The sequence below is a fragment of the Danio rerio genome, chromosome 4, assembly GCF_052040795.2.
Source record: "Danio rerio strain M-AB ecotype USA chromosome 4, GRCz13ab, whole genome shotgun sequence".
Classification (NCBI taxonomy): Eukaryota; Metazoa; Chordata; class Actinopteri; order Cypriniformes; family Danionidae; genus Danio; species Danio rerio.
In genome coordinates, this window is record NC_141024.2 from 13536463 (window position 1) to 13561848 (window position 25386).

Here is a 25386-nt window from a genome sequence, read left to right on the forward strand (position 1 = left end):
CCGCCGTCTAGTGGAGCGGATGAAGAACTGCACTAAATAATAATACTAAATAAAAGTACAGACGTGTGCTTGAACCCACGACTTCATCACAGGCTCGTTCGTCTTCAAGTAAGGTGTTTATCCAGTGGAGCCACACTGCCTTACATGCTCTCTGCTGAAGTTTAACACACTTTGATGGATGTAATGCAGCTTGTTGGCTTTAACATTGGCTATAATGGGACTTGAACCCAGGACTCCAGATTTTCAAGCAAACTCTTTATCTCACACACCACAGAGGATGTGGAGATGTTTAATATTTTGGTGTTTAAATGTTTAGTTCAGCTTCAACACTAATAATAACTCAACATGAGCATCAGGAGGACTTGAACTCAGGACTCTGTGATAAACACACAACACTTTTACCAGCTGAGCCACTGAGTCTGACACTTTCTGCTGTTTTTCTCTCAGTTTTATCCAGAGATTTGTTGTGAGAAACAATAATGTGAAAATGCAGGATTGTAAATCAGACTTTGATGATCTGCAGACGAGCGATCATCCACTGAGCCACAGAGATCTCAATAAATTACTTCTTTATTATTGTTAGTAAGTCTAGTTTAGCGAACACTGATAATAATTCAACATCAGCAATATCGAGAGCTGAACTCTGGTCTTGTTGACTCAAGGCAATGACTTTCCTGCTGCGCCACTGAGATTGAGGATCTCAGATGTTTTAGACTCAGGTTTGGTCATCAGACTACATTGAAGAGCAGCTGAAAGCAGATAAATGTGTTAATGAGCGCCACCTTGTGGACAACAAGTCTATCTGCATTCATACATGAAAACATCAGCAGAACTTTAAGGGACAGCTCTGTGATCCTGATCCTGCTGAGCCGATCTCCTGAGTTTAGCTGCAACCCTGATTAAAAACAGCAGCAGCAGCTGATCAAGGCCTTCAGCATCACTGGTGTTGCATTGTTTGTGAGAGAAATAAAATATTTTCTTTATTAATTGTTATTTACATATCTTGCGTTATCATTTTGAGTTTGATTATATATTTTGTTGACCATGTTTATGTTGTGCAACTCAGACCACTTGTTTTAATACATAGAATAATGTTTTCTTGCCACATCAGTTTACTCACTCAAATCAAAGCTGAACTAAACCTCTGTCCTAAACATCAATAAAATAAACACATCAGCAGTCCAGTCAGGGGCCTGTAGCATGAAGCTGAATTAGTTGGCTAAACAATTATGTTTTAGATTTTTTTGCACCAGTTTTGGGTTTTAGGTAGAGCTGCAGGATATTGAAAAAAAAACAGACATTGCAATATTTAGTTTTTTTATGGTATATACTGCAATAGAAATATAATGTCAGACAATAAGACTAATACTTGTTCTCCCCGTGTTCGTGTGGGTTTCCCCCACAAATCCAAAGACATGCGAAATAGGTGAATTGGGTAAGCTAAATTGTGTAATGCTAATTGTGAATGAGTGTGTGTGGATGTTTCCCATGCATCTTTTTGCAGCTAGAAGTGCATCAGCTGCGTAAAACATATGCTGCTTAAGTTGGCGGTTCATTCCACAGTGGTTAATAAAGGAAGAAAGCCGAAAATAAAGTGAATGAACAAAGGAATGACTAATAGTTTGACTTTAAAATAATTTTGATTGTGATGATTTTGTCAGGGAGTGAATCTGCATACAATATAATACACATAAAACAAGCATAAATTAATAAAACAGTCCTGAGAGACAGAAATTAAAAGATCAAATGTAAAATATCACTTTATAAGGTTGAAAATCTTTCATTAAAGTTGTCCTCACACTATTTAACAACATCCTGTCCTGTCTTAGGAACATTTTGAAACTCTTTTCTGATACGCTTCAAACGTTGATTATTTTAGCCTTCATTGTGGAAATAATTAAATGCAATTATTCTTTGTTGAAACTACACATTTGATCATTTCTAGTGCCCAAATGGTTTTAATTCACTTTAAATCTTACATTGTCTAATACAGACCTGAAAAGTCTTTCACTCAGTGAGAGTTAAACTGTTCAGAACTGAACTCTGTCTTCTGGTTACTCACAATCCCAACTCAACACAGAAGATCCTCCGATGTGACTATTGCAGATTTGCACATTGTGATATCGATGCTGAAACAATATAGATTTAGGTAACATCAATGCAGCTGGACTTTAATCACTCTTTGTTGGCATCATAGAGCAGCCGAGCTGAGCTGAGCTCCTTCGTGGCACCTAAAGGCCAGAATTGGTGCAACCTAAACTGAAACTGAACTGGCCAGCCACTAATCTGGCTTCATAGCACAGACTCCACATCTCCACAATACGAGTGAAAGCTGTGGTTGTTTGAGAGGGGGATGGTGGTGTCTCTCCCTGAGCTCCAGAAGTGTGTCCAGAAAGGCTTCTGCTTTTGCCTGCAAAAAAAAAAAAAAATAAGTCCAATAAAAAAATTGCTCAGCCGTCTCTTCCCCAGATGTTTAGGTTCTCTTTCTAGTGGAGTGACCCTCCAATAAATCTAATAAAGGGTTCATTCTGCTGTGGCGACCTCTTATAAATAAAGGGAATAAGCCAAAGGAAAATGAATTAATGATTAAATATATTTTAATAATTATATAAAATATTAACTTTTAAAATAAACACAAATGAATCAGATGCTTTAGATCAGTTTGGAAATAACCCACGTCAATGTCATGCTTTCACATGCCAGGTAAAATATTCATGTTGCAGATAATAATAATAAAAGGTAAATAACCCTGCAGCAGTTGCTTTTACCCAAAACATTTTCAAAAGTGAGAAGAACCTAATCATCCTAATAAGGAGAAAAAATATGAGGGGCTGATATAAATGAAGAGACTTAAGAGCACACATAAGAGTCTGAGCATTGCTCTTAAGTGTTGACATGATGCTGTTTGTCACAGAAATAATAATAACCATGAGGGCAGCATTCTCTCTCAATTATGAATCACATTTATTCTCAATGGGAACTAAGACTGTGATTCTCTCACACCTCTCTTTTTGTTTCATTTTTTTGCTCCAATTAACAGAGTGCTCTTGTCCGTGTACACAAACTATCAACATTTTAAGCTTTCATAGAGAAACACAGACATGTTACAATAGAGATTTATGACTGATTGCTGAATAAACTGTGGCTTGTTATTGTGTGATTGTGACCAATAATGTGGTGATCCAGCAAGACCTGGAAATCAATCACCATCATTCAGGCTCGCAGCTAGACTGGTGAAAAGGGGGGTTCATTTTTTTCAGTAAGTGGACCTTTTGCAGTTATTCGCCTTATGTTCTACTTAATTATGAGATTTAAGTATTGCATTTTAGGGTCATTTTAAACACTATTTTTTGTTGGATTAGCTTGACGGATGGTCATCATAACCACACTGTTTCATGTACCAAAAACATTTGCTAAATATATAAAAATAAAGAAATATGAAATTAATACTTAGTTTTAAATACAAATTAGTTACATCATAAATCATTAGGAAATAAAGTAGTTAAAGTTTTTGTAAAAACAAAAGTACATTTTGGAGCTTCAAACCTTTTTATTTATTTATTTTTTTTCTAGAATCAGGTCCAAGGTTCAGAATAAAAGCTGGGCTACTTGTAGTGAAAGATGACTTTACTTTTGTCATATTATATGTTCTCCTGCACAGCCGGATGTTGGACTCATGAAAAATAATTGTTTGCATTTAATGCAGGTCTTCTTTGATGGGTTATTTTCACAATTTATGATGGCATAGCAGTCAAAAAAGACAAATGAGCTCATGTATGGGGTTTCCAGATATGTTGATATTCGGAGTAACTACATTTTGTGGTAAGGATGATGAAGCTGTAATACATTTATTTTGAATGTGAATTTATCTTCAAGATTTCATCTTGTTTGGAGTTTTTTTATGCATAAACACAAATGCATTTCTTCAGTCTCTACTTTTCCACATGTTCTGATTGAAGTTGACCCAATGCTAAAATCTTTCCGTATGTGTAACAACAACAAAATGTGTCAGATTCTTGGTTCTATATGAAGAACTGTTGTCTTTTGACTCTTATTTGACTTGGATAGCTTTTCTTTAATGCTCTTAATTGCTTTATTTTCTTATATCTTACTTAGGCCTGTCATTACAATGGGATCTCATCCAGACTGTGATTTTATTTTATTTTTTGCTGATAAATATTAGATATTTGTAAAAATAAATAAAGTAACAATGTTGTCTATCACCCCTGCTAATATATATATATATATATATATATATATATATATATATATATATATATATATATATATATATATATATGTTGATAAGGTATAGGTTTTGTTACTGGTTTAAGCTGGTCAGGACCAGCACATGACTATGACCAGCTAAAACCTACCTTACCTTCCTTCCTATCTAAATTACAAACATTCACAGGAGGTGAGCATCAGTTCCCTTTTGTGGTCATTGAGTTTATCCATTACGACTTCTCTTTACCTAACCTGTGTTTGACCATGGCTGACACATATAGCAGTAAAGTTAGTTTTAGGTTCGCACATTCGTTCAGTGGCAACTTGTGACGTTCTCCTTATATTGTTTACCAAGGTAGTTTGAATATTCAGTCTGAAATCACATGTAAGTATGACTTGAAAACGACATTAGCGCTATTTAGTAGACTGCCAACAGTGCTGTACTTTGATAGCCATTGGCTGCTAATGTGATTTCACTATTTAGAATGTGCAAATAATACTTCTCAGAAATTATATTATTAAGGAGAACGTCTGAATGTGTGAATATAAAACCAACTTTACCTCAATGTGACACATTCCTTGCACATAGGCTACACTTACACACATTGATGGCTTTTTAAAACAAACACGTCATAGGCTTTTTAACTTAAGTCTAAGCATTTTTTATATTACATCTCATAGAAATTAAAACTATTAAATAATAAATAAACTAAATTAATTAATGACAACATTTTACATTATTCAACTTTTAAATATCATCTGTTAAACAGAATTTACAGAAATAATGATGTGTGTGAGTGATGTTCTTGAAAAGCTGCTTTGCAAACAGACAGAAGTGCTCAAAACCCCACATGCTGGTGACAGAACAGTGTTCAACACTCGTGTTGTTTGTGTTTGTCCAGATGACTCTAAACACTGGCCATTTTAGTCATCTTATCCGTTCTTCAGAGCTCATTGCTGAACCAATATTTCACCGATAATTTCTACGTTCATTTAGTAATTCAGATGCTCGAAAAACTGACAGATTCGTTCAGAAATATAGAAGAAATAATTGGTGCACACTCACCTGCAGCAGAGCAAAGCAGACATCCACTTCTGCTTGAAGATTGATTGATACACTTGATGACCACAAGAGGGACCCTGCAGATACAATGAGTGATAGAATGTTCGCTTGTTTGTTTATTTATTTACTTTACTTAGAAAAAAGTTTTTAATCACTAAACACATTCAGTCATATGCAGGAGGGCCTATTCAAGCTAGATATTTAATGACAGTCTGTACCTGGAAGTCATTTTCAGTCTGTCTTGTAGAAAGTATGCAGTTCCCCTTCCGCTCCGCTAGAGGCGCAAGAGACCTCACGTTTAGCACGAGGCTCACCTGTGGCTCTCTGTAAACAACACGACGATTGACCACAGTCAAAACAAAGCTTTCTGACCGTTTTAAAGATATAAAAGTAATTTTCCTGCAGGTGACAGTCAGTGAGAGCCTTTTAATGTCACTTATCAGAACACACTTCAGCCCTTCTGGCAAAAGCATGCGACTATCTCTGGATGATGTGCAGGAATGCTGGACACTCCAACACCTGTAAGTAACTCTACACTTCTGTCGTTAAAGGATTATAAAGCAATGCTTCATTTGCATTTAATCGTTAATGACGTTTATATTGAGGTGATTGCTGTCAAGTTTATCATGTAGAATAATAATATTCAGCAGTAGTGCTGTTTGTTTTTGCATGCAGTCTAATGAATTCATGTCTGATATCTTTATTTTTTGAGCTTCTGGTTATGATTCATCCAGAATTAATGATTTGTGTGTCCAGTTTCATGTTATAAACTTTAATATATATAATGGTACATGTTTAAATTGTGCAACTGCATTGATTAAAATTAAACTCAGCACTGTAAACTAGTTACCATTTGATTGTGTTATGTGGCAATATTATTTTCTTGTAAATCATGTTAGAAATGGCACTAAAAACACAGAATATAGTAATAAATATTTATATAGATATAAAATCATGTAATACATATAGCCTTGAATACTTAACATGTATTTCACTGCATTAAAATAACAAAATAGACATGCAAGTAATGAAATAATCTACTATAATAATAAACTTTAAATATAATAGTATTGATTTGCAATATGAAAATAAAGAGATTCTTAGTTTTATTTATTGATTTATGTATTCCAACCCAACTTTAAATAAATAGTGGAATAGTTTATTTATTTATGTTTTTTTTTTCTTGCAGAGTTTATGTTGGACACATGGACAGTCAGTCGCTGTAATTGTGGTCATCTGCTCATCATGCTGAGGTAATTTGTTTCTACTTTTCTGTTTTTTTGTTTGTTTTGTTATTAAAAAGTGTGAAGACTCCATCAATGTGTGTTGCAGAATAGATCACACAAATATAGTGATGATAACTTTCTCAACCTCATGTCTTATTGGAACATGGAAAAATATTTAGCATCAAGTTATTTTATTTATTTTTCTGCACAGTGGATATTTTTTCTCCACTGATTTCCGTCATTCAGGCTTGTAAACACATACGGACATAAACATAATTTACTCTTCTCGTTTCACATTGTAGCAGTTGAAACATTTGTATTTGTCAGGATGTTTGCTGTTTTATTATGCATTTTACTGTTATTTATTCCCATCATTTAGTATTGAATTTTTCTATAGTATGATTTATTTGTCAGTAGTCATTTTTACACTTTTAAATTCTGAATATGTCTTTAATAATTTTTAAGTATTTAAGTATTAACTATTCTAAGAATATTATTTTAATAATTTAAAGTCGTTCAATTAATTAATAATTTTATACCCTGTATTTGAAATTTTATTAAATAATTGAACAGGTTTAAAATGAAAATAATATATGTATTTTTATTTTTTCATTTTTTTTTCTTTTGCAAAAACATGAATTTTTTTTAAATCCAATTTTCACTTTTTTTTTTTTTTTATAAATCTGTGGAGGAGTGGTATCTTTAAATTAAACAAACAAACAGTTGTTAGTATGAGAAACTGGTGGTTGAGTGGTCAGAGCTCTTGGTTGGAGATCCAAGCCTGACACAGCAGAACAGGGTTCAAATCACCACGCTGATACTAGTTTTGGGAATTTTTGCAAAAAAAAGTTTTTTTTTTTTAAAAAAAGGAAAAAAATTTTCTCTTTTTTTGCTCCACCTTCTGTCTCTGCTCCTCCCCTCTCTCCTTGTCCCGCCTCTCTCTGTGTCGTGGCTACCTCTCCTTGTCCCACCTCTCAGTCCAGCCTACCTTTCTGTATTACTGCCCCAGGTTTGTCCGAGTCATCACCGCTGCCTTGTCTTACCACCGCCGGATGGTCTGTGCCTTTGCCACGCACTTCTCTTACCGCCCCAGGTATGTTTGTGATCTGGTCCGTGTTTCACTGTGTACTCGCGAGCCTTTCGGTTTTGCTCTCTGCTCCTCCTCTGTTCTGTTATACCGCCCCAGGTATTTTCTTTGGTGTACTCCGCACACTTGAGGTGGGTTTCGTACCCACAACTCTCCGTAACCTTGTCCGCAACCAACGGGTGTTATCAGTCGTGCCATCCTGGCTTTCACAATGACACCTGCTTTTTGGCGCATTTTGTTTCGTTTAATGATGGCGATTTAACCAAAGCAAAAGTGAGGTTTGAACTCGGGTCTCTAAGATGAAAGCCTAATGCCTTATCTCCTGAGCCACTGAAGCTCTGGAGTTTGAGTATTGTTTTTGAGTATATTTAGCAATACATCATGTATGTATTTTGCGTATAAGAAGAATGATAGTATTTGTGGGATTCGAACTCACACTGTTAAATGTAGTGATTAAGTATTCTCCCACTTAGCCACAAGCTTGTTGATGCTATAAAACTTTCTTTTTGCAGTTTTATCATCTGTATAGGAATTTTATAAAAGCAATAGTGGGATTTGAACCCGGGTCTCCAAGATAAAAGCGGAGAGGTTTTACCACTGGGCCATTGAATTTGTGAGTATTGCAAGCTTTTGGACAGGGTTTTGTTGAAAGCTTTAGTTTATATCACAGAAAAAGTTCGTTTGCAGACTTTAACATTTGCAAAAGTGGGATTTGAACCCGGATCTCCAAGATGAAAGCTCAAAGAATTTACCACTAGGCCATTGAAGCTGTGAGCGGGAGTTGTTTTGAACAGCGTTTTGTTAAAAAAGGTAGTTTGTATGACCACAAATGTTTAGATTACAGAGTACCAGCAATAGTGGGATTTGAACCCAGGTCTCTAAGAAGAAAGGTCAAAGATTTTACCACTAAACTATTGAATCTGTTGCTTTTATGTGGTTTTAGTCAGGGTTTTGTTGAAAGCTTTAATTTATTTGACCAATATTAGCATCAGTGGGATTTGAACATGTGTCTCCCAGTATAAAGCTTAAAGCGCTTATCACTGGGCCATTGAATCCAAGGGTCTGGTAATGTTTTGGACAGAGTTTTGTTAAAAGCTTTCATTTATAGGGTTAAAATGGATTAGCTAACAGGGTTTAACACCTGCATTAGTGGGATTTGAACATGGGTCTCCGAGTTGAAAGCACAAAGATTTTACCACTCAACCACTGAGTCTCAGTTTTGCCCATGTGTTGGACTTCTGTTTTATAGACAGCTTTCAGAAACAGCATCTACATTTATAAAACTAACAACAAATGCCCCTTCAAAACAGTGTTCAACCTCACAGCTTCAGTAGCTCAAGTATTAACACATCAAGTTTTAAATCTTTAAGACCCGGGTTGGAATCCCACTCTTGCAGAGCTATTGGGAGACAGTTTTGTTTCATTTGTGTTTGATAACACTCATATATGAAGTGGAGTTTTCAAGTATGATTACCCATACTCAAACCTGCTTTTGAATTATCCAAGCCCAGCCGGGACTGAGCTTGCAACCTTTCGATTACAAGTCCAAATCCCTAACCACTAGGCCACAGCTGCCTCTTAGAGACTGCAACAGTTGCATTTGAAACTCCTCTCATTTTTTTTAAATTAGGAGTTTGTGTACAATATTTAGTGGATGAGCAGAAATAGATTTGATCAACTTTTAATCACTTTATGTTAAATCATTGAGTTTGACATTACAATTGACAAACATTGTGGAATTTAAACGTGACGTTTGAATGAGGACTTTAAAATGTTATAAAAATAATGTTCATGTTTCCATTTCTTGAACCATGGATTGTCTCATAAGCCTTTACAGATGTACAGGATAATATTTCTGTCTTAATTTTTCTATCACTTCTAGATGAGCTTGTGATTCATTGAACACAGCTAGATCCTTTAGGGTTCATCAGTCCAACTGCTTCTGAGCTGGACCTGAGAGAGACATCTAGTGCTCAATGCTGATATTACAGCTCATTCACAAACAAATGAGTGGAATATTGTTGCAGGTAAGGTAAAAAAAAACACAATTAATCAAGCAATCATGACAATTGTAAATAAACTTTTTATTAAAAATACAGCTCCTGATATTTGACTTTTTTTTTGCCTGTAAACACTTTTAGTAAGTGTCATTGAGTAAACTGTGAAAGATTAGTCTTCATAATTTCTCCGAGACACACAGTAGCGTAGCAGATCGTCTCCAGGTCAAAGTTTAGTGACAGACAGTGTGTTGTAGATTCGTCTGATGGACTCGTCTGCAGGCTATATGTGATGTTCTGTGGCTTAGCGAGCAGGGGTCGATAACATCCAGGTACGTTGAGTTTAAGGGGAGTCACTCTGCATCAGTCTTAATACCATTGACCCAAATTGTTTTCCCTTTTCAGACTCAGCCAAAACCAGATCGCCCTGAACAGTATGTAATTGGCCTGTATAATTGGTTCCACACTCTGCTGTAGTAGGAGTGAAGGTAGAAGACCCTCATGCTGTAGGGTAAACTGAGCCAACCACGGGTGCAACACTCCTGTCCACTGCCGTACCGGTGGAGCGCCCGCAGCATGAGCCGCTCTCTGGCTTTATTTGCTGGCATCAGTGCCAAGCTCTCCTTGGCGTTCCCTGATCAAAGAGAACAGTTAGTAGTTCTTAGACGCACTGGAACTGAACTATATTAAGCAACAGTTATCAGCATGTATTGAAATCACCAATGTTATGTTTCGCTTAATGTTTATCTATTTTTTATAGCAAAGTGGTCAACATTAATTTTGTTTAATTGAGCTTTACAAATAAATTTCGATGCTCAAATATACATTTGCGGCTGAACTATTACTATTTTAGCCATCAGAGGAATTATGAACTTGATGAAATTAATTTGATGATTCAAGTTTTAGAAAGCTTGATATTATATCATATTGATGACAGTGAATGTAATATGTACATATGCATGCATACACATGATACACATAAAATAAAAATATATATATATATTTAGACTAATATTTAAAGATTAGTACTTTGAGGCTTATTAAGTAAGCCCCTGCTCACTGTATATGATTATTTTGCAATATATGCACTGCAATACTAAAAATGAAATTATGGCACCATCTTGTGGCTCTTCCTAAGTACTTCATAATCACATTCTAAAATGCTTAAATAATTAGATTCAGTAAAAGAAAGACTTAACCAGGGGTCTGTTTACCGCTCTGGAGAGATCTTTTTCAGTACTATGGGCTGGTAAGTAATGACTCTCTTGTCTTTAAATCCTGCATAAGTGAAATCAGAGGGAAGCACTCCGAGTACTGCAGCCATGTAGCTGATGGCCTCCAGAGTCTCCAGGTTCTCCTTCTGCAGAGTAAAATCTGATAGGAAAGGAGGATTGTCATCTAAGATTGGTTTTTACAAGTCAACAAGGGATGTTTCTTCTCCTCTCACCTGTGTATAGACTCTCCTCCTGCATTTGACAGTCTGCCATCGTTTTCTTCTTGGCTGGTTTGCCTCTCTCCCTTAGTCTCATCAAGTCTTTTGCTGGTTCATGAAGTTCTTGATTTTAACAAGCTTCCCAGAATGCCTGCTAATAAAATGATGAACTTCAAATGATGACGTCCGGTGCTCCTTGCTGTCATCGGGCAGGAAGGTGAACACAGAACCAGGTGTTTTTGCATCAATAAAGCTGAAAAACTCCTCAGCGTCTCCTTCAGAGGCCAAACCGGCGAGCTCCTGGAAGTCTGGATCTTCTCTGAACTGGATCTCAGACTGGTTAGTCAGTGTCTGGAGGAAGGGGATATTGAACCGAACCACTCTGTGGACCACAGCTCTCATGTATTTATTAGGAAAAGTTCCTAACAACAGTTCACTTTTTCTTGATAATCTGAACAGGGTTTCAATTTTTAGTTTTTAGTAAATTAACAACAACAACAACAATTTATTTCAACTGTTGAATTATTGATATTTGTAAGTTTGATCATATAATTTACTGACCATTTTTATGATGCTGTATAACTCAGACCACTTGTTTTAATACATGGAATAATTTTTCCTTGCCACATCAGTTTATTCACTCAAATCAAAGCTGACCTCAGTCAGGGGCCTGTAGTGTGAAGCTGGATTAGCTGGCTAGACGCTTAACTTTCAGTTTAGTTTGCACAAGTTCTGGGTTTTACGTAGGGCTCCAGGATACAGGGAAAAACTGACATTGTGATATTTTGTTTTTCTGCGATATATACTGCAATAGGAATATAATTTCACAATACGACTAATAATTAGAATTTGGAAAATATACATATGTAAAATATTACTTTATATGGTTAAAAACCTTTCATTAAAGTTATCCTCAAACTATTTAACAACATCCCGTCCTGTCTTAGGAACATTTTGGAACTCTTTTCTGTTGCACTTCAAACATTGACTACTTTAGCCTTCATTGTGGAAATAATTAAATGCAATTATTCTTTGTTGAAGCTACACATTTGATCATTTCTAGTGCCCAAATGGTTTAAATTCACTTGAAATCTTACATTGTCTAATGCAGACCTGAAAAGCCTTTCACTCAGTGAGAGTTAAACTGTTATGAACTGAACTCTGTCTTCTGGGTAATCACAATCCCAACTCAACACATAAGATCCTGCAATGTGACTATTGTAGATTTGCAGATTGTGATATCGATGCTGAACCAATATATTGTGCAGTTCTTGTTTTAGGTAACATGAAAGCAGCTTGACTTCAATCACTCTTTGTTGGTATCATAGAGCAGCTGAGCAGAGCTGAGCTCCTTCATTGCACCTAAAACCCAGATTTTGTGCAAATTAACTGAAACTGAACTGGCGAGCCACTAATCTGGCTTTAAATTTTCATTAATATTAGCTTCTCATTATTCCCTTTCTAGAGGAGTGACCCTCCAAACAGAAAATGATGGTAACCGACATGTTGAACAGCACAAACACAAAGGAGAAATCTTCACACATTGACAGGTATATTTCATAACAGTTTTAGATCTCCCACACCACAGCTAAAACTAAAGAATCTGTCATCATTTACTCACCCTTCACTTAATTCAAACACTAAAGAAGATATTTAGAAGAAAGCTGAATACCTGTAATCGTTGTTTTCATAGTATTTGTTTTCCCTAGGGAAGTCGATGGTTACAGGTTTCCAGCTTTTCTCAAAATATCTTCTTTTGTGTTTGGAACAACCTGAGGAAAAGTAAGTAGTGTGAACTTTCATTTTTGGATGAACTATCCCTCGAAGCTTTGTGAAATGTCCTGTTAGCGCTTGCATAATCTCACACTATACGTTCATCTGCTCTCAATATTAGTCGTAAGTAAAATAACAACATAAAATGTTTGTTTTGATGCACAAGATGCTGGCATAGATGACATATTTTGCTCTGATAATTGTTGTAATTATGATTGATTATTTTTAGCATATCGTATTGTTTCTATGACAAACGACATTATACAAACTGCAGATATTATTAAGTGTCTATTTCTATCAACAGTAGAAACTAGGGCTGCATGATATTGGAAAAGAATTGACATGGTGATATTTTGTTTTGCTGCGATATATATTACGATAATGATATAGTTTCACCAGATGATTTGAACAGCTCTATTTGGAAAGATTTCTTTAATTTAGATTGACTGGGATGATCAACTCTTTTCCTACGCAGTGCATCTGCATAAAATATAATGAATTACAAGCATATATAAATATGACAGAGCAAAAATTAAACACAAAAAATTAACAATCAAATGTAAAACAACATGTAAAATGTGCACAAATAATTTTATATAATAATGTAAATATAATAAGGGGCAACACGGTGGCTCAGTGCTTAGCACTGTCGCCTCACTGCAAGGTCGCTGGTACCCAGCTGGGTCAGTTGACATTTCTGTGTGGAGTTTGCATGTTCACCCTGTGTTTGCGTGGGTTTCCCCCAGGTGCATCTATGTTGTGCTTTCATAGTAAAATATTAATGTAGCAGATGAAAGTAAATTAAACGTTAATCAAAGGCGGCAACACCAAGGCTCCAAAAATACAAATTTATTAAATTAAAAAGGCTGACACAGAGCGTGTAACGTTTCGAGCCACCCGGCTCTTCATCAGACAATGTTCATCACAATCAGGTGCTCCTTTTTGTACACTTCCGGATCACATGATCTCCTCTCGCATATATGTCCACATATACATACATGCATATGTATACATACACAATCATTCATATATATACATATATACACATGAATACATGTATACACATTCATATATAGCCTATAGCTTTGATATTTCAAGTCAAATTACAAAAAAATATATAAATAAATAAACCATAATATTACATCACAAATTATAATAAAGAAAACATTTAATATATATACCAGGATACACCAGACTATACAACAAAATATAGCCAAAAAAACCTTTAAACCAAACCCCTAGTTAAACCTTCATTCATTCATTATCTTTTCGGCTTAGTCTCTTTATTAGTCCGGGGCTACCACAGCGGAATAAACCCCCAACTCATCCCGCACACTTCCACGCAGCGGACGCCCCTATAGCCGCAACCCATCTCTGGGAAACTAATTAAATATTAAAGACTTATTCAAAAATTATTAAAGAAAAGGACGAATGTCAAACTCCTTATTATGAAAGATGAAAGTAAATAAATAGTAAATAATCCTGTGGCAGTTGCTTTTATCCAAAACATTTTCAGAAGTGAGGAGAAGAACCTATTCATCCTAATAAGGAGAAAAAATATGAGGGGCTGATTTAAATTAAGAGAGTTAAGAGCACACATAAGAGTCTGAGCATTGCTCTTAAGTGTTGACATGATGCTGTTTGTCACAGAAATGATAATGACCATGAGGGCAGCATTCTTTCTCAAATATGAATCAATGGAAACAGACTGCGATTCTCTCACACAATTCTCTTTTTTTTTACTCCAATTAACAGAGTGTTCTTGTCCATGTACACTATCAACATTTTAAGCTTTTACAGAGAAACACAGACCTGTTACAATAGAGATTTATGACTGATTGCTGAATAAACAGTGGCTTGTTATTGTGTGATTGTGACCAATAATGTGGTGATCCAGCATGACCTGGAAATCAATCACCATCATTCAGGCCTGCAGCTAGACTGGTGAAAAGGGTGGTTCTTTTTTCTCAAAAAGTGGACCTTTTGCAGTTATTCGCCTTATGTTCTACTTAATTATGAGATTTAAGTATTGCATTTTAGGGTCATTTAAACACATTTTTTTTTAGCTGGGTTAACTTGTCGAATGTTCATCATAACCACACTTTTTCATGTACCAAAAACATTCGCTAAATATATAAAATAAAGAAATATGAAATTAATACTTATTTTTAAATACAAATTAGTTAAATCATATATCATTAGAAAAAAAGACTTGAAGTTAAAGTTTTTGTTAAAAAAAAAGTACATTTTGAAAGTTCATGGATAACAAAAAAAAGCCTAAATAGCCTAAAAATGAACTTTGATATGGGCTAATTTTAGAGCTTCAAACCTTTTTATTGTTTTTTTTTTCTTTCAAGAATAAGATCCAAGATTCAGAATAAAAGCTGGGCTACTTGTAGTGAACGATGACTTCACTTTTGTCTGATTATATGTTGTCTTGCACAGCTGGATGTTAAATGCAAACAATTATTTTCACATTAACATTACATTAATGCAGGCCTTCTTTGATGGGTTATTTTTTACAATTTATGATGGCATAGCAGTCAAAATAAGACAAATGAGCTCATGGATGGGACAACACTGGACCCTCTATCAGTGAGGGCTGGGTCGAACCACCTGAACACACCCTTGCTATGGGCCTGTCAATACAATGAGATCTCATCCAGACGGCGATTTATTGATTTATGTATTGTGATAAATATTATATATTTGTGAAAAAAGTAACAATGTTGTCTATCACCTCTGCTGAAAAATCATATGTTGATAAGGTATAGGTTTTGTTACTGGTTTAAGCTGGTCAGGACCAGCACATGACTATGACCAGCTAAAATCTACCTTACCTTCCTTCCTATCTAAATTACAAACATTCACAGGAGGTGAGCTTCAGTTCCCTCTTGTGGTCATTGAGTTTATCCATTACGACTTCTCTTCAACTACCCTGTGTTTGACGATGGCTGCTGACACATTCCTTACATATAGGCTATACACTTACACTGATACATACATTGGTGGCCTTTAAAACAAACGCACTACATAGACATTTTAGCTTAAGTCTAAGCAATTTTATATTACTTTTTTATAGACAATAAAACAATTAAATAATAAAATAAACTAAATTAATTAATGATAACATTTTACATTATTAACTTAAACTTTTATATATCATCTGTTAAATAGAACTTAGTGAAATAATGATGTGTGTGAATGATGTTCTTGAAAAGCTGGTTTGCAAACAGACAGAAGTGCTCAAAACACCACATGCTGGTGGCAGAAGTGTTCAACATCTCTCCCTCCCTCTCTCTCAATAGACGAGCCCCAGTCAAGATTATTGCTACAAGTTGCCGCTTTGAGTCAGTCGAAAGCGATTAAAGAAATGTATTTATTTACCTTCATTTCAAAATAACGAAAAATAAATAAACTAATAAAACAGAACAATGTTTATGTGGGTACAACAAATCAATCACAACACTCCAACAATAATCAAACCACCCAGAAGGAGTGTTGAAGATCTTGTGTCTCGTGTTGTTTGTCTGTGTTTGTCCAGATGACTCTAAACACTGGCCATTTAGCGACCTCCATTACTCCAGTTCCTCTGAGAGCTCATTACTGAACCAATATTTCACCGATAGTTTCTACGTTCATTTAGTTATTCAGATGCTCGATTCGTTCAGAAATAAAGAAATAATTGGTGCACACTCACCTGCAGCAGAGCAAAGCAGACATCCACTTCTGCTTGAAGATTGATTGATACACTTGATGACCACAAGAGGGACCCTGCAGATACAATGAGTGATAGAATGTTCGCTTGTTTATTTGTTTATTTACTTACTTTAAAGGTGTTAATTACTAAACACATTCAGTAATATGCAAGAGGGTCTATTTAAGCTACATATTTTATGACATTGAATAAATATCTGGAAGTCATTTTCAGTCTGTCCTGTAGAAAGTGTGCCGCTCCGCTAGAGGCGCAAGAGACCTCACGTTCAGCACGAGGCTCACCTTTTGCTCTGTGTAAACAACATGACGCTTGACCACAGTCAAAACAAAGCTTTCTGACCGTTTTCAAGATATAAAAGTAAATTTCCTGCAGGTGACAGTCAGTGAGAGCATTTAAATGTCACTTATCAGCACACATTTCAGCCCTTCCGGCAAAAGCATGCGACTATCTCTGGATGATGTGCAGAAATGCTGGACACTCCATCACCTGTAAGTAACTCTACACTTCTGTCGTTAAAGGATTATAAAGCAATGCTTCATTTGCATTTAATCGTTAATGACGTTTATATTGAGGTGATTCCTGTCAAGTTTATCATGTAGAATAATAATATTCATCAGTAGTGTTGTTTGTTTTTGCATGCAGTCTAATGAATTCATGTCTGATATCTTTATTTTTTGAGCTTCTGGTTATGATTCATCCAGAATTAATGATTTGTGTGTCCAGTTTCATGTTATAAACTTTAATATATATAATGGTACATGTTTAAATTGTGCAACTGCATTGGTTAAAATTAAACTCAGCACTGTAAACTAGTTGCCATTTGATTGTGTTATGTGGCAATATTATTTTCTTCTTGTAAATCATGTTAGAAATAGTACTAAAAACACAGAATATAGTAATAAATATTTATATAGATATAAAATCATGTAATACATATAGCCTTGAATACTTGACATGTATTTCACTGCATGAAAATAACAAAATAGACATGCAAGTAATGAAATAATCTACTATAATAATAAACTTTAAATGTAATAGTATTGATTTGCAATATGAAAATAAAGAGATTCTTAGTTTTATTTATTGTTTCATGTATTCCAACCCAACTTTAAATAAATAGTGGAATAATTTATTTATTGATGTTTTTTTTCTTGTAGAGTTTATGTTGGACACATGGACAGTCAGTCGCTGTAATTGTGGTCATCTGCTCATCATGCTGAGGTAATTTGTCTCTACTTTTCTGTTTTTTTTTTCTTTGTTATTAAAAAGTCTGAGACTCGATCCATGTGTGTTGTAGGGTAGTTCACGCAAAACTTTCTCAACCTCATGTCATTCTTATTGGAACATGGAAAAATATTTAGCATCAAGTTATTTTATTTATTTATTTTTCTGCACAGTGGATATTTTTTCTCCTCTGATTTCCGTCATTCAGGCTTGTAAAGACATACAGACATAAACATAATTTACTCTTCTCGTTTCACATTGTAGCAGTTGAAACATTTGTATTTGTCAGGATGTTTGCTGTTTTATTATATATTTTATTGTTATTTATTTCCATCATTTAGTATTGAATTTTTATATAGTAAGATTTATTTGTCAGTAGTCATTTTTACACTTTTAAATTCTGAATATGTCTTTAAATGATTTTAAGTATTTAAGTGTTCTAATAATATAATTTTAGAAATTTAAAGTTGTTTAATTAATAGTAATTATCTTAGACTTTTTTTTTTTGCAATTTCATTAAATAATTAAACAGGTTTAAAAATGAAAATATGTATTTTCACAGTTTTTTTTTTATTTTGCAAAAACATTTCTTTATCTTTATTTCTTTATTTTTTTTCACTTTTTTTTTTATAAATCTGTGGAGGAGTGGTATCTTTAAATGAAACAAACAAACAGTTATTAGTATGAGAAACTGGTGGTTGAGTGGTCAGAGCTCTCGGTTGAAGATCCAAACCTGACACAGCAGACCAGGGTTCAAATCACCACGCTGATACTAGTTTTGGGAATTTTTGCAAAAAAAAAAGGGTTTTTTAAAAAAAAAAAAGTTTTTCCTCTTTTTTTGCTCCACCTACTCCCTCTGCTCCTTCCCTCTCTCCTGGTTCCGCCTCTCTCTATGTCCTGGCTTCCTCTCCTTGTCCCGCCTCTCAGTCCAGCCTACCTTTCTGTCTTACTGCCCCAGCTTTGTCCAAGTCACGACCACGTTGCCTTACCGCCTCAGGATTATCTGTGCCTTTGCCACGCATTTCTGTTACCGCCCCAGGTGTGTTTGTGATCTAGTCCGTGTTTCACTGTGAGCCTTTGGTTTCCGCCCTCTACTCCGCCCTCTGTTCTGTTATACCGCCCCAGGTATTCTCTTTGGTGTACTTCGCACACTTGAGGTGGGTTTCGTACCCACAACTCTCCGTAACCTTGTCCGCAACCAACGGGTGTTACCAGTCGTGCCATCCTGGTTTTCACAATGACACCTGCTTTTTGGCGCATTTTGTTTCGTTTAATGATGGCAATTTAACCAAAGCAATAGTGAGGTTTGAACTCGGGTCTCCAAGATGAAAGCCTAATGCCTTATCTCCTGAGCCACTAAAGCTCTGGAGTTTGAGTATTGTTTTTGAGTATATTTAGCAATACATCATGTATGTATTTTGAGTATAAGAAGAATGATAGTATTTGTGGGATTTGAACTCACACTGTTAAATGTAGTGATTAAGTATTCTCCCACTGAGCCACAAGTTTAGTTATGCTTTGTAACTTTCTTTTTGCAGTTTTATCAGCTGTTTAGGAATTTTGTAAAAGCAATAGTGGGATTTGAACCCGGGTCTCCAAGATAAAAGTGGAGAGATTTTACCACTGGGCCATTGAATTTGTGAGTCTTGCAAGCTTTTGGACAGGGTTTTGTTGAAAGCTTTAGTTTATATCACAGAAAAAGTTCGTTTGCAGACTTTAACATTTGCAAAAGTGGGATTTGAACCCGGATCTCCAAGATGAAAGCTCAAAGAATTTACCACTAGGCCATTGAAGCTGTGAGCGGGAGTTGTTTTGAACAGCGTTTTGTTAAAAAAGGTAGTTTGTATGACCACAAATGTTTAGTTTACAGAGTACCAGCAATAGTGGGATTTGAACCCAGGTCTCTAAGAAGAAAGGTCAAAGATTTTACCACTAAACTATTGAATCTGTTGCCTTTATTTGGTTTTAGTCAGGGTTTTGTTGAAAGCTTTAATTTATTTGATCAATATTAGTATCAGTGGGATTTGAACATGGGTCTCCCAGTGTAAAGCTTAAAGCGCTTACCACTGGGCCATTGAATCCAAGGGTCTGGTAATGTTTTGGACAGAGTTTTGTTAAAAGCTTTAATTTATAGGGTTAAAATGGATTAGCTAACAGGGTTTAACACCTGCATTAGTGGGATTTGAACATGGATCTCCAAGTTGAAAGCACAAAGATTTTACCACTCAACCACTGAGTCTCAGTTTCGCCCATGTGTTGGACTTCTGTTTTATAGACAGCTTTCAGAAACAGCATTTACATTTATAAAACTAACAACAAATGCCCCTTCAAAACAGTGTTTGACCTCACAGCTCCAGTAGCTCAAGTATTAACACTTCAAGTTTTAAATCTTTAAGACCAGGGTTCGAATCCCACTCTTGCAGAGCTATTGAGTACTGAGTGGACAGTTTTGTTTCATTTGTGCTTGATAACACTCATATATGAAGTGGAGTTTTCAAGTATGATTACCCATACTCAAACCTGCTTTTGAGTTATCCAAGCCCAGCCGGGACTGAGCTTGCAACCTTTCGATCACAAGTCCAAATCCCTAACCACTAGGCCACAGCTGCCTCTCTGCAACCGTTGCATTTGAAACTCCTCTCATTTTGTCAATTAGGAGTTTGTGTACAATATTTAGTGGATGAGCAGAAATGGATTTGACCAACTTTTAATCACTTTATGTTGAATTATTGAGTTTGACATAACATTTGACAAACATTGTGGAATTTAAACGTGACGTTTGAATGAGGACTTTGAAATATGAAAATAATGTTCATGTTTCTATTTCTTGAACCATGGATTGTCTCATAAGCCTTTACAGATGTACAGGATAATATTTCTGTCTTAATTTTTCTATCACTTCTAGATGAGCTTGTGATTCATTGAACACAGCTGGCAGATCCTTGAGGGTTCATCAGTCCAACTGCTTCTGAGCTGGACCTGAGAGAGACATCTAGTGCTCAATGCTGATATTACAGCTCATTCACAAACAAATGAGTGTAATATTGTCCCAGGTAAGGTAAAAAAAAAAACACACACAATCATCATGACAATTGTAAATAAACTTTTTATTAAAAATACAGCTCCTGATATTTGACTTTTTTTTGCCTGTAAACACTTTTAGTAAGTGTCATTGAGTAAACTGTGAAAGATTAGTCTTCATAATCTCTCCGAGACACAGTCGTGTAGCAGGACGCCTCCAGGTCAAAGTTTAGTGACAGACAGTGTGTGTTAGACTTGTCTGATGGACTCGTCTGCAGGCTATATGTGATGTTCTGTGGCTTAGTGAGCAGGGGTCGATAACATCCAGGGACGTTGAGTTTAAGGGGGGTCACTCTGCATCAGTCTTAATACCATTGACCCAAATTGTTTTCCCTTTTCAGACCCTTTTCAGACTCAGCCAAAACCAGATCGCCCTGAACAGTATGTAATTGGCCTGTATAATTGGTTCCACACTCTGCTGCAGTAGGAGTGAAAGTAGAAGACCCTCATGCTGTGGGGTAAACTGAGCCAACCACGGGTGCAACACTCCTGTCCACTGCTGTACCGGTGGAGCGCCCGCAGCATGAGCCGCTCTCTGGCTTTATTTGCTGGCATCAGTGCCAAGCTCTCCTTGGCATTCCCTGAAGAAAGAGAACAGTTAGTAGTTCTTGGATGCACTGAAATATATTAGGCATTAATGATCAGCATGTTCTGAAAAATCACCAATAATATGTTTTAGCTTAATGCTTATCTGTTTTGTACAGCACATTGCTCAACATTAGTTTTGTTTAATTTTGATTTATAAATAAACTGAAACTGAATTAGAAAATGGTTTGGAACAAAATGGTTCAATGATCAAATATACATTTGTGGCTGAACTATAACTATTTTAGCCATCAGAGATTTGATGAACTTGTTGACGAAATTAATTTGATGATTCAAGTTTTAGAAAGCAAATTGATACTGTATCATATTGATGACAGTGAATGTAAAGTGTACATATGCATGCACATAATACACATAAAATACTTTTTTTTTTTATTAATATTTAAAGATTAGTACTTTGAGGCTCATTAAGTAAGCCCCTGCTCACTGTATATGAATATTTTGCAATATATGCACTGCAATACTAAAAATAAAATTATGGCACCATCTTGTGTCTCCTCCTAAGTACTTTATAAATCACATTCTAAAATGCCTAAATAATTAGATTCAGTAAAAGAAAGACTTAACCAGGGGTCTGTTTACCGCTCTGGAGAGATCTTTTTCACTACTATGGCCTGGTAAGTAATGACTCTCTTGTCTTTAAATCCTGCATAAGTGAAATCAGAGGGAAGCACTCCCGAGTACTGCAGCCATGTAGCTGATGGCCTCCAGAGTCCCCAGGTTCTCCTTCTGCAGAGTAAAAGCTGATAGGAAATGAGGATTGTCATCTAAGCTTGGTTTTTACAAGTCAACAAGGGATGTTTCTTCTCCTCTCACCTGCACTGTAAAAAGTGATTTTTTGACCTTGTAAATAATGGAAACATTATTTAAGTATGTTTTACAAACAAATACTATTTTGTCTTTTTACTTAAAAATGGCATGTTTAATTCAGTACATTACTTGCAGTTTCTTTGTCATTTATTGTTCTAAAATACATATGTAGATTTGAATACAATCTCCTAAGTAATATTTACTTAGTGTTTGCCATCTAATCAAATCACACCAAAAAATGAACAACTCAAGTAAAATGTACTGTTCAGCAAGATAATTGATGCGCATGCGTCTTTGGCTCTGAGTTTGAAGTGGCGCGCACAGAGGAAAGGAAGAGAGACTTCACGACGGCTAAAGTGATTTTTACCACGGTAAGTTATTAATAAGCTTATTAATTAATCGAAGAATGTTTGCAGAAAAGTGTAGAGTTATTAAGCTATCTGCAGTCCCAGTGGTTTGTGCCTATACCGTTTCTTTTTTATCAAGTTACGGATGCTAAAGTGTTCATGTTAATTGCTAACAGATTTTTGGATAACGTTAAAACGTAATCTTAGTTTTGTTTTGTTTAACACACGGATAACAGAGTTAAATCATTACTAAATAAAGCTATTAATATAGTTGACGGAGTTTGCGATTTGCACCACAATCCGTTATTAGCAAACGGCATGATCTGTCGAAAACAATTGTCTTAAGTTTTATATATGACCTAATCTTGTCAGATTATTGTAAAAATGAGTTTTAACATCCGTGCAAATTTAGCTCGAGGCATTGCTATGGAAGCCCGTTCCCGCATATAAAGTCAGAATTGCGAGATATAAAGTCAGAATTGCGAGTTATAAAGTCAGAATTGCGAGTTATAAAGTCAGAATTCTGAGTTATAAAGTCAGAATTGCGAGATATAAAGTCAGAATTGCGAGTTATAAAGTCAGAATTGCGAGATATAAAGTCAGAATTCTGAGTTATAAAGTCAGAATTGCGAGATATAAAGTCAGAATTGCGAGTTATAAAGTCAGAATTGCGAGATATAAAGTCAGAATTCTGAGTTATAAAGTCAGAATTGCGAGATATAAAGTCAGAATTGCGAGTTATAAAGTCAGAATTCCGAGTTATAAAGTCAGAATTGCGAGATATAAAGTCAGAATTGCGAGTTATAAAGTCAGAATTCCGAGTTATAAAGTCAGATTTCCGAGTTATAAAGTCAGAATTGCGAGATATAAAGTCAGAATTGCGAGTTATAAAGTCAGAATTCTGAGTTATAAAGTCAGAATTCTGAGTTATAAAGTCAGAATTGCGAGATATAAAGTCAGAATTCTGAGTTATAAAGTCGCAATTCCGAGTTATGGACTTTACTGTTATGGCGACTGACCATAAATGTGTGTTAAAGACTCTTTCAGGTTCTCTGCTTGTGATCTGGTATGGATTCACAGCCCAATTTTCCCAATAAAGGCCAGGAGGACACAGTATTTGGTTGACACTTTTACTGAACTGAAATATGAACTAATACAGCCCTTTTAGTTTTATCCCTGTGTACAATAGCCTGCATATGTCTGTACATATGTACACCACATGAGGGCACCCTTACAACGTGAAACAACAGCTGTAACAAAATGTAAATCATATCGTTACACATATAATACAGAAATAATAAAGAAATCTTAATTTTAGTCTTTTGGAGGAATCACACAAGCTACAGCTAGTTTCTGTTTAATGCTTTATAATTGCTATTTAGACCAAATGTTGTAAGTGGCATAATTATAAAGAACAAATCCATACAAATAAATAGACAGCCTAGTTTAACTAGCCTATATTTTCTTTTTAAAAGCGTGATAAACAATAAACAGTTGGATATAGGCTTTATGTTGTGATTATGGGCTAATGTGAGTCTTTAACACTCCATTTATGGTCAGTCGCCATAACAGGAAACTCCTTAATAACTCGCAATTCTGACTTAATATCTCGCAATTCTGACTTTATAACTCGCAATTCTGACTTTATAACTCAGAATTCTGACTTTATAACTCGCAATTCTGACTTTATAACTCAGAATTCTGACTTTATAACTCGGAATTGCGACTTAACTCAGAATTCTGACTTTAGAATTTTTTTTATTTCATTTTATTTATTACATTTTTTTTTATTTAGTGGCGGGAACGGGCTTCCATACATTGCCCTGTCGTGTTCAAGCATTCTGTCCCAGAAAAGTTCGAGCTGCCGAAATTTAATAATCACCCTGCTTTTCGCGTATTAATCATACAGGATTAAGCTTAGTTTTTAAAATGCACTTGTAAAAGGCAAATATTACCTTGAACTTTATTTATATTGTTTACCTATACTATCGGGTATAATAGCTATATATAGAAATCGATAAGGTGACTGTACTGCACACTTTTGCATTTACACAAGTCTAAATGCTTGTTTAAATAAATCTTAATTACTTAACAATCAACCTTACATAAGTTGTAAAGCCTGTATTTTGTTTCATGATGTTCTTTTACTGACCAATATCTACTTTACACGTGGTTGATATTTGCAAGTAGTTAAAAATTAATTCTGACATAAACATTTCTTACATTCTTTTACAGATATTGCACTCAGTATTCAAGCTAATGCAAGGTAAGTTGGCAATACTTTATTACAGCACACCTCACAGATAGGTAGCAATAAGTATGCATTCACATGTGCATCGTTTGTTAACTTTAGGTGCTGGAGAATGAGGTGGTTATGTAAAAAATGCAGCTTTCAGTCAAACCGAAGACTACAGCTATTAAAACACTTAAGGCTCAAACATGGAAATGCAGGCCGTCAATCATCAATACCATGTCTTTATGCAGATTGTCCTTGTTCATTTAAAACATTTAATGCCCTTCAGATACACTTATCCCGAAACCACACGGAATCAGACAAACCAAGCGAGGTGCTGTCATTTAGTTGTCTAAAATGCAGTGCAACTCCATTCTCTTCGGAGAAGCAATATTTTGAACACCTTAGAAGCCATATGAGGAGGTATGAGGTAATGACATGTGTGTTCAAAAACTGCAGCTTCAGTACCAACATTTATTCAACCTTTGCGACTCATAAACACAGGAAACACAATACACACTCCATTGAAGATTTTAAAACTGAAGTCTTGAAAAAATACCCA

The 25386-nt window shown here is 35.4% G+C and overlaps 1 protein-coding gene, 1 long non-coding RNA gene and 1 pseudogene across 7 annotated transcripts in view; 1 reads left to right on the top strand and 2 right to left on the bottom strand.

Annotated features, from left to right (window-relative positions):
• Positions 1 to 1453: 1453 nt before the first annotated feature.
• si:dkey-6a5.3 lies at positions 1454 to 5348 on the bottom strand. The gene is made up of 2 exons (NR_200203.1): positions 5294 to 5348; positions 1454 to 2410 (listed from the first exon to the last, which is right to left on the bottom strand). It is a non-coding gene; the product is annotated as a si:dkey-6a5.3 (long non-coding RNA).
• A 4321-nt stretch (positions 5349 to 9669) lies between these two features.
• Positions 9670 to 16661, bottom strand: LOC795849 (pseudouridylate synthase PUS7L-like; annotated as a pseudogene). Its single transcript, XR_015482286.1, has 5 exons — positions 16658 to 16661; positions 16506 to 16579; positions 11048 to 11383; positions 10815 to 10974; positions 9670 to 10234 (listed from the first exon to the last, which is right to left on the bottom strand). The product of XR_015482286.1 is annotated as a pseudouridylate synthase PUS7L-like (transcript).
• A 105-nt stretch (positions 16662 to 16766) lies between these two features.
• LOC101884202 (uncharacterized) overlaps positions 16767 to 25386 on the top strand; it is a 51358-nt gene continuing 42738 nt past the window's right edge. For 3 of the 5 annotated variants that reach the window (XR_015482873.1, XR_015482872.1, XM_087248116.1), the window contains exons 1-2: positions 22531 to 22615; positions 24827 to 24857. The gene's annotated coding sequence lies outside the window, so the exon portion shown is untranslated. Of the gene's footprint in view, positions 17012 to 17680; positions 17745 to 20652; positions 20801 to 21169; positions 22616 to 24826; positions 24858 to 25386 lie in introns of those variants that run through there. The other 2 variants (XM_087248115.1, XR_015482874.1) reach the window with 2 other exon arrangements.